The sequence below is a fragment of the Anas acuta genome, chromosome 12, assembly GCF_963932015.1.
Source record: "Anas acuta chromosome 12, bAnaAcu1.1, whole genome shotgun sequence".
Taxonomy (NCBI): domain Eukaryota; kingdom Metazoa; phylum Chordata; class Aves; order Anseriformes; family Anatidae; genus Anas; species Anas acuta.
Window position 1 is genome coordinate 14,561,114 of NC_088990.1, and position 13,124 is coordinate 14,574,237.

At 38.2% G+C, this 13,124-nt stretch overlaps 1 protein-coding gene across 1 annotated transcript in view; it reads right to left on the reverse strand.

The window, feature by feature from the left end:
• Nucleotides 1-11,989: 11,989 nt before the first annotated feature.
• RAB8B (RAB8B, member RAS oncogene family) overlaps nucleotides 11,990-13,124 on the reverse strand; it is a 28,586-nt gene continuing 27,451 nt past the window's right edge. Inside the window, exon 10 of the mRNA XM_068695682.1 lies at nucleotides 11,990-12,186. The gene's annotated coding sequence lies outside the window, so the exon portion shown is untranslated. The remainder of the gene's footprint in view (nucleotides 12,187-13,124) is intronic.

The window sequence follows — 13,124 nt, forward strand, 5'->3', positions numbered from 1 at the left end:
ATTTAGATCCATTCTATATTCGTATTTATGTGTTTGCTCAGTAGCACCACATTAAAATCACATTTGTGATTTTAAATAAATTAATAAATAGTTATTGACACATGTTTTCTCCTTTAAAGATAGTAGAGGGATGCTTATGTTTTGGACTCTTTCCACCCCAAAGAAAGTTTAATGTCAAAAGTACACTGCTTAGTGAAAGGAGAAGTAACTTACTAATTCTTACTCTGCATGAAGTTTAGGAGCATACTTTTGCAACTAAGTATATTGCATTTGTCAGCATTTTCGCCTCACACAAATAAGCACACAGAGATCATCTTGTTGAAATGTCTGTCATTACTTCAAAAGTAGCATTTGTCTGTGAAAGGGAGTATTACTTACTCTCTACATACAGGTTTCTAAAGACAAGAACAGATAATATTTTAAGATGTTTCTTCAGGTTCTCTTATTTCATTTTTAATCTTCATCTCAGCTAATTACAAATGTTGATCACTGTCTTTTGCATGCAACATCCTTGGCATCTGTTAAGAAAAAAAAGCAAAAAAAAAAAACGTAAAAACCTCAGCCAAGTAATATACGCTGACTGTGAGAAAAACTCTCACATTACCAGCACAGAAAACATGTTACACATTAGGCAAAAAGCGTGTCCTTTAGAACTATTTCTTTAGAAAGAACAAACCAAAGAGGGACTATCACAAATCATATTGCTGCTACTCCTACTTGCAAGGTTCTCTAATTCATAGAGTCTTCCTAAGAAATCCATGCTGCTTTGAAAGCACAATCACACTTGAATTTGTGGATCTGAAGTAACATTGTATCACCAGTTTACACTGTCAGTGGTTCCTGAGCTGAAGCAGTCTTAAACTGCGCTGTCTGGGCTCCGTTAGCTGCTATCATTTAACAAACCTATTAAAGTATATGTTTTAAATATATTTCAGGACGTTTTTGTCATTCTCACACGGACAACATTTCATGTCTGGAAAATCAAACATGATCACAAAAACAGGTGTAGCTAACACACCACCACAATAAATTTAAAACAATTCACTCTTTTCTTTTAAATGGAAGTATCCATTTTTGAAACTATAATAGCATAAATGAAGCCTAAGTAATGTAAGCTAGAAAAAGAAATGAAAGTGTTAGATGCCACAAGGGGTGTAGAGCTCCCATTTCCTTGTGATATAAGGAAATCCATTCCTTCATATAACAATGCACCTACACAGCAACTATACAGTCTTATGTTCAAGCTCAAGAGCATTCACTTCTTGTAAAAAAACATGGATATCATCACAGAAGTGCCTTACGGACTGGACTGTCTTTATTCTGAGTTTAGTCAGGCATTTAATCTCTCAGGATGAGGTTACCAAAATAGACACTACCTGTTTTGATCTTATTTTCTTCCCCTTCAGAAATAAGTTATTCTATGACATCCTATCGTAGCATATATAACAAGGTCAACTTCTAACAAGTTTGTTTCAACTGGTAGATTAGTCTTAAGACTATTCTACTAAAAGGTATTATACACTAGGATCGTGACAAACATTTTTATATTTTCTCTAGTGTGAGCAGTGTAATGGTACAACACATATTGCACAACTATTTCAAAATCTGCTCATAAAGCATTAAGTCACAAAAAGTTCTGTATGTATTATATGTTATGCTTGAAAGTATATCCTGAAGGATTACTTCAAGGAAAGTAAAATTTAATTTCTGACAAAGTCTGTGAAATATAGAAGCTTAAAAAGAATTCTTAACTTCAGTGAAAATGCTGGAAGAGAATGGATTTTGTTTTCTAATGCAAAGCTTACTGTATTAAGATAAAATATTATTTTTATTAATGCTGTAGCAAGATCAACATTAATTCTCATCTAAATTTAACACATAGCCCTCAACTTTAAATCTGTCACTAAATATGTAAGTTTAATATTTAATCATTTATTTTATTATTTTAGGAAGCTGCAACTAAGCTGAGATGTATGGTGTCCATAAGGTTTTAATTGTGTATTTGCTTTACAAAAGCCAAGTTATGAAGTAAACAAATATTGATTTTTTTCCCCTAAATTCAAGAAGGCACCAGTTATTCTTTCTAAATGTGTAGAGAGATGAGAGATTATATTACACATTACTTGGAATGCTGGTGGGCTAAACAGAAGTCATTGTTTCTTCATAATAAGGAGCATTTCATATCTTTAAAGCATCTACTTGCAGTGAAGAAAGTCAGTCCAAGTCCCCATGAGGACCAGGACAACAAAGGATATTTCTGTACTACCTTCACAGCAAGGACACAAGAAGATTTGCCAGGAAAATATATAGCTATTGCAACTAAGTAGTAGGAACATAAATAACCAGAGTTCTTCACATGAGAAGAGAGAGCTGGCGTGAAACAGCTAGTGGGGAGTGAAATGAAAGGCATGACATTTGAAAGAAATTAGAGCTTTTCAAAAATCCCAGAATCGTGTAACATGCAGCATGTTAGCCACAGCGGGCTGACCCAGAGGTTTTATCCATTGCAGTGCTCGTGGTCAGCACACGCAATAACCCCAAAGTGAAGGGGCATAGTTAACTACATAGGGAAATTACTGCCATCTCACAGCTGAGTAGCTGGATACCTGGAATCAGACAACTAATGAGTGAATATTCTCCTTTCATAGTACATATAAATCATCAGTTTGTACCTCTGCTCATTTTCTAGTGGCCCGATCATCTATCTGCCCCACCTTCCTCTTCTCCTACTGTTGAGACATTAAGAAAATGAAACTGGTTGGTGAGCCCACCAGATCCAATATCATCAAGTGGCTGAGACCAACCAACATCACTGTCAACCATTTATTTTCTTTACTTTTTATTTTTTTTTGCAAGCATCAAAACCTAAAACACCCCAGAAAATATGCACCAAATAATGGCCAGAGTCATGAATGCCAAAAGAAAGTGTATCATTGGACTCCAGAGTCAGCAAGGCACCAACTGTACAAACTCTAAAGGTTATCTCCATTTATTCTGCACCACCTTCTGCCCAAATCCATATCCCATTACCATACTGTGATTTGCACCTCTTAAGGGCCTGCTTCAGTGGTCACAGAATCCCATTCACCCGTGCATTGCACAAATGCAGGCTCCAGAAACACTGCAAACTGCCTGCCACACACACGCTTTCATCTAAATAATTGTCCTTTTGTGCCTATCCCAAGATTTACTCTTTCCATTCCTACAAGATTTGAATAGCTTGTTCTAACTTGAATCTGTATGCCCCAACAGGGGTAACTCCAGCTCCCACTCACTTTCCATCCCTTAACTCTGCCAGCTTCTCTACCATAGCAGTTCAAGTCTCAACATTTTCTTCTAAAACCATATTAACTCTCACTTCATCACCATCTTCCACAGGGGATTTCAGGATTTCACTGCAACAGCTCATTTCCTTCCTTGTCTCCTATATTTTCTGCCTCCTGAGTGGGTAAGGCAGCAGAAGACGTGGCCAGTCTGGTTCTATACACTCCTTCATGATCTGGTCAATGTGTGTGGGCTAAATTCCCCGTCAGCCAGACAAGGCAATACTTGTCCCTCAGTGGGGACTACCTACTGGAGCTCTTCTGTCCTAGAAGACACTTGTAATGATTCAATCATTTGCCTGATTTTGTGGAAATTGGCCAATGGGTTTCAAAGATTTTTGGGCATAAACAGAGTAGTATGATAAAAAAAGCATAATCTGAGAGGAAAAAAAAAAAAAAAAAAGACAACAGGCTACAAATAGATAATGCTTTCCCTGCTTTCCTTTTTTTTGTTGTTTTTTTTTTTTCCAAAGATATCACATGCAGCCAAAGAATCTTGTCAGTGCTGGACACCACCTGTGTTTTAAAATAGGCAATGGGGAAATGCTGTTTCTTCTACAAGCTCTAAGACAGTCAAAGTTCTCTTTGCAGTGGGGCTGGATGATGGTTTTGGTGACCATTACCTGCAGCAGAAACTTGGTAACAGCAGGGTTTTTTTTACCATTAATACAGTTTGGGACATAAAAATTCAGATAGACACTGTGAGGGTTCCATTGTTAACCTGCAAAGCCTATCTTAATAGTGCTTTCACTTTGTTTTATTTTTCCTTGGTTTTCCTTCTACTTTAAAAAGACCAACATTTTTCTTCATTACTAGAAAATGTAAACGGGAGCATAACCTACCCTACAGACCTCTTTAAAAGAAGGCAGTATTTACATGTTCTACATTTCAAAAATGCCACATAATCAGAAACATTAAACAAAAGTAAAATCTGACACCCTGTTTCAGTTTGGCAGACTATTCAACAAGTAAACATTTACAGATAGACTTGAAATTCCCTCTACTGTAATTAAGCCCAGTAAAAGCAAACTGAAGACTTTGTAACACATACAAATTTCCCATCATGTTCAGCTTTCAGACTCCATGAGAAAACATCATTGACTGCTGGATGGCCTTACATGGCTGTAGAACACTTCGAGTGGATGTGTCTGACTGCCAGGAATAGTGTAGGCTGACACGAGCAAGTATCAAGCACCAGCAGATGCTTTCAATTTCTTTAACATGAATGTTTATTACATGCCTTGCCCTTAACAAAGCAAGTAAGAAGTAACAAAGACTTCACAGCTTGAAAGCCTCGGGGAACCAAGCAGCTAACACTGCCCAGTTAATTGTTTTGGTGGTGGCAATTTCAGATAATTTGATTAGGAGCCTTTCTTGACCGTCCCAGAGGCTCCAGGTCTGCACACATTTTAACCTAGAACCGTAACTGGCTTAACCTGTAGCTTTAGAAAACTTATTTATTCAAGACTTTTTCTGAAACCCATAAAATTGTTCTATACTTAGCCTATCTCATTTCTTCTTGGCCACTCATTAGAGAAAAAAAGAAAGAAAGAAAAAAGATTTTCTGTCCCAATATAGCAGCTACAGTTCTGTAACACTGCTCCTCACCTGGAGACGACTTTTGGACAGCAAATCATCAGCTGATACTAAGATCATTCAAAATAAATTCATTAATAAAAAGCATTCCCATGAATGTTAAGTTCTACTTTGCATTTCTCTCCATTTAAGTGGTTAAAAAATAAGTGTCAAAAACATTTTGCAAAAATGATTTTGTAATCCTTCCTATTTCTGACCAGTTAAACAGAAGTCAGTGTTTAAAGCTGGAAATAATACCCACAACTAGCACCTATCTAGCTCTTAATTAGCACACCTGTTGTGACAATTCACTAAATTACCATGTAGCTTTCCAAAATGAAATTGTGATGCAAAAGTTCCCTGTACAACTTTCAGCCTGTTACACTACACTGCACAAAGCTGCTTCTGTGGTATCCAAGGCCCGCAGCAAGAAACATAAATGTGTCACTGTTAACCTCTTCTCAAATCCTATTACAGTCACAGAAATCTAGGAAGCAACAGTCTGTGAACAAGAATTGCTATAACTCAACTGAAGTAATCTGTATCTTAATTCACATTAGCTGAGGGTATATAACCCTCAGGAAGAAAAGGAAAAAAAATCTCAAACAATTCTAAATTTAAGATTGGCATTTTAATCAAAATGGGTCTCATTATCAAAGTCAGCAAAATATATGTAAACTAAAAGCTTATGACAATTTAAAAGAACAGAACTTAGAAATTTTGCACATTTTCACTAAAACAATATCTTTGTACAAAATATGTGTATATTGCATAGGCCCAAAAAATAGTCTCAAAAAAGAACCCCAAAGTAAAATTATTTGAAGAGGAAGTAATTCCTCTTCAAAACATTATTATCAACCATTATTAAAAATAATACGCAAGACAGTTTGTGATCCCAGAGAAGTGAAATGGCACCACCTAGTGACTTACAGATCAGAAAGCTGAGTCAGAAAAGTTACGTCTTGTACTTCCTTTCAACACCATGCATTTGAGTTTGGAAACAATAGCAAAAGGAAATGTAAAAATAAACATGAATGCTGGAACGCTTACTATGGAACAAGGAATTAAAAGCCAAGTGGAATTACTTAGGGATTATTTTTCTACTGAACTATGTACTTATAGTCTTCAGCATATTAAAATTTTTTGGAGGTATGTACAATATAAATTTAACAGTCCCCAACCCAAACGTCTCTCTAGGAAAGCCAAAGGCTTTTTAGGCTATGACAGCAACTGATTATTAATGCATTTTCTATCAATTATTGCTAACACACACAGCTGTCAAAATTTATGAATAAAAATTGAGTAACTTTGCATAGATCTAACTCACTCCTGATTTAATCAAGTAAAGCTGCCCTTTCTCTTCAACTAATAACACACCATATTTTCACAGACACCTTGATCCTAAGTATTTATGTTCACTGATTCATATTTCCAGAAGACTGCTTAGAAGCTGAATCATTTTTTTCCTTAACAAGAAGTGATATGCCCTCTGCAGGGCTATCAAAGAGGGCCTTTCCTTTAGAAATTGCTATACAAAAAATGGAAAGGTGAAGGAGGATGGTGCAGTGGAGATTTTATACTCTTCAGACATTTTTCAAGTTTCCTCTCATTCTTTTTTTCCCTGTATTTAGTAAATACAAAGAATAAACTTTCTAGCAAAGCAAGAAACTAAGTTTCCAGTAACACAAAACAAACAAACAAACAAACAAAAACATCAAAAAACACCACCACCCCTCCAAAAAAAAAAGAAAAAAAGAAACCCAACACCAGAACAACAACAAAAACACAACTGAACTGTCAGGGTGCCCCACCCTAAAAAGTGGGAAAGGTTGAAATTATAACATCAGAGAATTATATATTTTTACAAACTAAGAGACTGGAAATACCTTGTGAAGAACATTGCAGTGATCTCTAGCTCTGCTGGCTTCTTGTTTATCCAAAGCTCTATGACAGGACAAAGAATTCTATCTATTCTTAATAAAAATGAAGACAAATAAGAATAACTGCTTATTGGGATGAAGTCAAAAGGTGTTAAGAAAAGCAATGGACAGGAGAGCTGGCATCGCTCCATACTGCTGCAATCTTCAGCAACAGAAAGTAAAAGAACTCATGTTCTGGGAAATCACAGCTACTACAAGCTACTACAGGTAAGGACCATATTCCAAGACCTTCAGGATAAATCCTTTCTGGTTAGTACAGCATTGGGTCAAACTACTTAATTGGATCCACTACCTTAGAGCTTAGGGATATGGATATGGTTTAGTGGGGACTGTTAGTGTTAGGTCAGAGGTTGGACTCGATGACCTTGAGGTCTCTTCCAACCTAGAAATTCTGTGATTCTGTGACCTTCAACATACACAGCTGGCCTACAGAAAACGTTTCTCTATTTCTCTGAAGCATTTCACCACACAGATACCAAGTAAAGCACAGAAATACATATTTGAATAGACTGCCTTTCCTCTTTTCAAACTGATTTCAATTCAAGCTGAAAGTTCTGCCTGCAAGAATGGTTTCCAGCTGACACACAGTAAAAACATGACTGTTGTAATTGGTCTTCCCAGCAGAGCTCACCGTAACTTTAACAAAAAAACTGTATGATTTTCAAAATGTGATTTTTGAAAACTTTATTTGCAAATATGTGAGGGTATTATTCATAAAATATTATTGTCAGATGTTTTAACCATCATGGAGATACCAGTGGAAGTCCACAGACTCCCATTTGGAGCAAATACGTACCTTCTACCTTCCTACTTTAAAAGACATTAAAAATATATTCTTATATAGAGTAGATCCAACTTTATTAAAAAGTCGGATGGTATTATGACCACATCTCTTCACAGAAAGAAGAACATTTTTCAGCCAGCAACGACTAGTAATTAAAGGCTATTTTTATAGAGTACAGTAGAACAGTAAATCCATCCAAAAGTCATATCACTTTCACAGAAATAAATATGTAGGTTTGGAATAACGCTTCAGAGCAATGTATTAAAATACGCTGCCAGACGTTTCACCACAAAACTGGTTGTTCATGCATAGGTGTAAAGAGCAAAAAATATTGAATTTTAAGTAATTTTTAGTAATATTTACTAACTAATTGATCAAATTTCCCCCTTTTTTTTCAGTTCCTATGGAGATGACCTTCAGAATGGTGTTTTATGTATTTTATTCAGAAAGCTATTTACATATATTCCATCCTTTCTAAAGTACAAATGATAATACCTAATAACCAGTGTTATTTACAAGAATTAATCAATTATTGCAAATCAATTTGAAAAAGATAATCCTAGCAATTGCAGTGTTTTCATTAACAACTTGAGTTAATACCAGCAAAAATAACTTTTGTCTTATAGAATCAATCATCTGTTGTCTTACATGACATTAAATGTCTAACGTTTACGCAAAAAATTAAATTTGGTTCATTTGAACATTTGTTAAGCGGCTTAGTCTCCATTCAACTTACCATAGGACAACTGTGCAGCACAGACAAATACAGTTTCTTCTTGGCTTATAGTTATGAAGCCTTTGCTTTTCTGAAAAAAAAAAAAAAAAGTAATTAAAATTAATATTAAAAAATAGAGAAGACCTAAAGCAAACTATTTTGTTTTATTTTAATTTTATTTTATTTATAATTTTATCAGCAACCATACATGACATACTTACATATTTTCTGGGACATTATAACAAACAATTAATTTTAATGTTATTAAGAGGGGGTCAGTTTTTGTCCACACTTCACAACAGGCAAAAAAAAACTGACCACAACCTAGTGATCTGGAGGAAAGAGGAAATTCTGAATCCAGTATATACTGAGCTTTATATATATATATAGTATATATATACATGTACATACACACACACACATGTATATACAGAGCTTTAAAATATTTCGTGTTTTCAATAATTAAATTCAATTCCAACTTTAGGGATGATAAGCTCTGTTCAGAATGCGACTCTGTGACAATCGCTTTTTGAAGTTTTCAAAAAAATCAGAATTGCTTTTTCAGAAAAGACTGATAATAAGTGGCTTCAGAGTCAAGTATTCATTCAGCTGCTGCTAAAAAACATTACTGGAGATGAACGATTTCCAGCCATTTCAGGAAGACCTCACTCAGGTCACCTCCTCACACCATCCACATGATGCCAGCTAATTAGACTCATCAACTCTTAGCCTCCTGCCCCAGGAGAAGCCTGGAACCCAGCCTTTTTTGGGACTGCTGATCAGAGAAGAGGAAACGATGAAGAGTGAGTTCAAGTAGGCGAGAGAAAGTTTCTATGGCTACATTTCACCTTCCCCAGCTGCCTGCTGCCACTTCCTTGTGGCACTGTGGGTTCCCTGAAATATCAGCTCCAGAGGGACACACGCATCATGTCATGTCATACATTCTTTTATTGCTTGCACAGTAAGTCTGACTTGTGATGTGGATGAACCTCTGCAAGGAGGCTGACATCACTTGTTGGAAACCACTGCTCTAGATCAAGAATGACAAACGTGTGTTGGAGACTTGGCACTGGAACACCTGACATCTTTAAAAATAGAAAGCTCATGAATCTTTAGGTCTTGAGTTAGTGAAGCAAGTGATTGTGGCAGTATGTTATCACGGTAGAGGGGCTCTTTAGAGCTTTGCTCACCAGCTGAAAATCAGAAGTATTAAGCAATGTTGTTAATAGATAGTATCACTTACAATTCTCCCCTAAGAAAGAAGATTCTGGAAAGATTTGCTGGAGCATGTCAAAGTTTTCACTTGTCATTTGGAAACTGAGCATTAAAAAATAAAATAAAAATATTAAAAAAACTTGGTTTAGTATCTAAAATTAACTGGCAGAAACAACCTCACTATTTTTTTGCACATATACCTGAATCATAGAAAGCTACCCATAAAAGACAGCGACGTTTATGTCAAGACAATGATGACTGTGTGGTCAGATAAGTATCACTGAGTGCTGGATGCCTAAGCTGTGCGTGCAAACGCAGGTCAGCACAGTGCGCTTTATTCACTGATATGACATCTCATACAGCTGTCACAAGGCAACGTATTGTGATATAATACTATCTGACGCTGCAGCCCACTTCTCAGAAAACCTACCTGATTGCATTAATTTTGTCTTCTCATTTAGATGGAGTTTAAATAAGGGGGAAAATCTTATTAAAGTTCAAATTAAATACTTGATTCCCTATCTTTCAGCAAAATAGAGTTTGGTAAGTGCATTGTCTTTAATCGCTTTTATCTTTACATAAAGAACTATGGCGTCACAAGTTGCAGAAAACTCACAAGCAGTTATAACAATGACTCATGTAAACTTCCAAATATATAGCTGAAACGGAGTTTGTTCTAACTGACTTTAATGAAGAGCCATGATAAATGCAATATACTTCTAAATTCTCTTTCTTTCCAGGAGGTGGCCCTTACTATGGAAGGAAGTTTGAGGGTTAATTCTTCTGTTAACCCTACCTGTAACTGATCTCCATTTTGCATCATAGACCCCAATTTCTTAAGTTTCATTAGTTGCTTTAAGACTGCAATTGCTCTATTTTCCATTATTCAACCTAACTCTTGAGCAAGTTTATTACCACACGAGAACTGCCAATTCTTAGCTATCTGCCCAATGATTCCACATTTAAGGGATCTCCAGCAAATGGGAGATGTCAAACGGTTTACTGTGAAAGTCTGTAGTAGGTAAATGGGAACAGTTCTGTGGCAGAACACAAAACACCTCTGGAAAGGGCCAGTTTTTCTGTAGTGCTGCATAATCGCTACCATGAATTTGCACAGTAATAAACCACAAAAGGGAAGGCAGCAGCAGGGACACCAGCCAAATGAATTCCCTTGAACCAAAGAGGAACAAACAAACAAACCCACCCCACAACTATAATTCATATTGCGTTTCTCACCAGCATTTGAAAATTCTACCTGAAATCTGATTAAGGATCTCCATGAGGCAAATGCATTGGTTAGGGAGTTGCAGAGTGAATACCACAAAAGAAATGCATTCTAAATAAAAGTATGTTTCCCATAAGCAAAAAGTGATTTTTTTCTTTCAAAATTAAACTAGCAATTTCATCTCTGATGTGGACAGCAATTTCATCTCTGATGTGGTTAAAACCAGTGAAATTACCCTTGCGATTTATGCAAAGTACATCTCTCCAGAGGGAGGAACAAGTTCCCTGATTACACCGTGTGAGAAAACACAGCAGACCAGTGCCTGAAAACGTTTTCTGTGAAGTGTGTCCCCTACAGTGGCTCCAGGAACACCTGCCAGGCCCCCAGGCTGAAACCACGGCTCTGAAGGGTTACACGAAACCTCAGGGCAGAGCCAGAGCGGGGCGCGGGCGGGCTCCAGGCCTGGAGGTGCCCCCAGTACCTCCCCCCGCCGTTTTTGTTTTGTTTTGTCCTGTTTTGTTTAACCCCCGAGCAGCAGTTCGGCTTGACGACAAAGCATCCAAGCGGTGCAGCGTTTACCTGGCAACCCCAGCGCTTGGCCCAGGGAGGCCGCCTCGGGGCGTTTAGAGCCGAGGCAGGGCTCTGCAGAGCACTGCGAGGAGCTGCCTGAGGGCTCGGGGGAGCGGCACCTCAGGCCGGCGGGCCCCAGGGCGCGTCCCCGCAGGAACATCTGAGGAGAGGCAGGGGAAGAGGCCGGTAACGAGCTGCCGCCGCCACCAAAAGCGAAAAGCGCCCGGCCCTGCCCTGCCCTGCCCGAGGGGCCGGAGCGCAGCGGATCCGGGCTCTGTGAGGGAGGCTCTGTGCGGGGGCCGCGCCCAGCGCTGAGGAGAAAGGGCGGGAAAGAGGCGGCGCTGCGGCCGCGCCTCGGGGCCTGCGGGGTGCCCGCTGCCGGAGCCCGGCCCGGCCCTGCCCAGCGGCGGAGCCGCCCCTGGTGGTCGCCCTGCAGGCCCCCAGCGGGGCCGGGTCCTCTCCCCTGTGAGGGACGGAGCCCCGCAGCGGGTGGGGGCCGGGGCGACAGGGCGGTCAAATAGATTTGGAAGGGAAGTGCTTACAAAGGGGAGCTGTGGCCCTTGTTTTACACATTTGTTTAGCCATGTCCTGAGTTCAAGTACACTTACCCGTGCAAAACGACTTACAAACTAAGACACACACTTGCGCCTTCCTTGTATTTTATTGGTTCAAAGCATAAACGCGGGTTTTACAGTCAGTGCATTGCAGGTGAAGAAGCTTAGAAGCAGTACGCAGTAGCATGAGACTTTAAACTCATGGATAAAAGGTGCTTAGACTTCGGGAGAACGTGTCATCCTTCATCTAGAACACATACCAGAACTAGTTAGTTGCTATGGTGCCTGGAGGAAAAAAAAAAAAAGGAAAAGTAACCCTAGAGATTTGAAAACAGTCTTGAAAATAAACATTCAACTTTTCCTTTTAAAAAAATGTATTAACATAACTACAAGTAAACCATAAATAATTGGCTAAATATTGTTTTTTTTAGAGATGAGCTTCGAGATGAGCACATTGCCAGTGGTACATGAAATGGTGCTGAAAACTGTCTCCAGTCATGAACGTAGCAGTTGAGAAAGGTGCCAGCGTAGCAGTTCTTGAGTTTGCCATTTTCTGTCACGAGGTAAGTACATTTACAGCAGTGTAATCTTTTCTATGCTGTTTCACAAAAGGTGTCTAATCAAGTCAGAAAAGTTGGTGGCCACAGTGACACTTTCCCCAAAAAATCAAAAACAATTTTGAAACAAGTTCATCTATCACTAACATCTTTTACTACCTCAGTCTCAGAGACCACTGCCAAATGAAAGGCCTGGGGATTCCAGTTACTGCTGTGTATTTTGGACACCCCTTTGGAACAGTGCCACAAGTTCTAACTGCAGAAAGTCATCTCAGTCATCTCCTCAAGCAAGATGTTTAATACTAAGTAAGAGTGAAATGCTGAACAATTACTGAGTTTGTACATAATTTTTACAGAATTGAAGTCAATGCAACATATCCAATATTAGTGTTTTTTGCTCATTTTCCACAATTCATTAAACGTGTTAATTCCTTGGATGAGGGAAATGCTTATATCCTGCTTAAAATTTAAAACTGTTTTTCAGACTGAAGGAATAATATGCACTAAGCATTTGCTCAGAGGATATGTTAACTCTAATTCATACCAGAAGTTTAATGCTCATGTGCTCTGAAGACAGAGTAAAAAATAAAAATGAAGAAACAATGAAATATCCTAGAACATTAAAAATTCTCTGCATACTTCCATGACCTTTCTTTAAACCACTAG